Source organism: Leopardus geoffroyi, chromosome X (genome assembly GCF_018350155.1).
Source record: "Leopardus geoffroyi isolate Oge1 chromosome X, O.geoffroyi_Oge1_pat1.0, whole genome shotgun sequence".
Classification (NCBI taxonomy): Eukaryota; Metazoa; Chordata; class Mammalia; order Carnivora; family Felidae; genus Leopardus; species Leopardus geoffroyi.
In genome coordinates, this window is record NC_059343.1 from 77038938 (window position 1) to 77040306 (window position 1369).

Sequence of the window (1369 nt, forward strand, 5' to 3'; positions counted from 1 at the left end):
CGACCTTACTGGTACCATTTTTACCTGTTTCTCCATCATAATTGGAAACCTCTAACTTCTCTCAAAAGTTTTAAATAAAATCAAGCCCATTCATAGAAGTACAGACATGGAATCTTTTAAAGCTGAGAATGGAGTATGATACAAGTAGTAATAACATAAGGTAGAAATCATTTGCTTTAAAGACTACATCAAATATTGAGGAATGTCCCATTTTAAAAATCCATTTAGCACAGAATTAGTAATCAAGTTTTTTTTTTTTTTTGCCAGTCTCCTTAGGAACTAGCTGCTAAAACTTGTTTGGAACCTTAGTATGAGAAAGGCTGCAGCAACTGTAAACTACTGTGTTTCATCTGAAATACACTTAGAGTTACGAAAAGCACAGCAAAACATCTGCAAAGGAAAGAAAGCACTAGACGTTTAGAAGGGCAAGTTAGTAAACTTCCCAGAATTATCTAAGAGCCTGTCAGGGAATGTTAAAAAGAATTTTTCCCAAACAGCTGCCAGAGACAGAACTGGAGCTGCCAAGAGTTAAAGGAAGTAAACAAAGTGTGGAAGGACCCAAGAGATTTCTATCTTGTAGACTCAGAGTCAGGATGTGTAGATAGACACTAACCTCTGAAGTAGAAGAATATACAAAGGAATATAATGGGTTGAGCCTTGTATGATCAACACAGTCTGTACACAAACAAGAAGATATATTCCATAATATGCAAAGTACTCATTACAGTGATTCCCAAAGAGTGGTTTCATAGCTGCTACTTGAGATGGGATAAAACTAAATTTACACGTGTTAATAAATTAAGAGCTTGATCAGAAAGATTCAAAAATGCATTTTTAAAAGAAAATATAATATATGAGTGCTCACTTTGGCAGAACATATACTAAAATTGGAACAATATATAGATTAGCATGTCCTCCGTGCAAGGATGACATGCAAATTCCTGAAGTGTTCCATAAAAAAAGAAAAGAAAAGAAAATAGAATATATGAGTGGAAAGTCAAAAAAGGCAGCATGGAGAATTCTGAGTAATTAATACTCTTAAGGATTGACAAGCATTTGAGTCAAGTTCACCATAAATTCAGAAAAGTGCATTTAGGAATTTAAGAAGACATAAACTATAATCAATGGGTTATTTTTGCCTCAATTTACACTAGCCAAGTCATGTATCCTCTCTCATTCATGTTTCTTATAATCTTGTAAGTAATTCATAGGCCTAATATATGTTTAATGGGAATTCATAGAGATTTATGTTAAGAATCTTCACAATAAAATGTAAATCTCTGTTGATTATATATCCATGATTAAGTGTTTAGTAGTACCTTCAGACATACTGTAGAAATGATGTATAGAATGTTTAATGCATTTATTC

General features: G+C 32.9%; 1 non-coding gene across 1 annotated transcript; it reads left to right on the forward strand.

The window, feature by feature from the left end:
• Nucleotides 1-857: 857 nt before the first annotated feature.
• LOC123595524 lies at nt 858-961 on the forward strand. The gene has a single exon (XR_006711220.1). It is a non-coding gene; the product is annotated as a U6 spliceosomal RNA (small nuclear RNA).
• Nucleotides 962-1369: the final 408 nt, after the last annotated feature.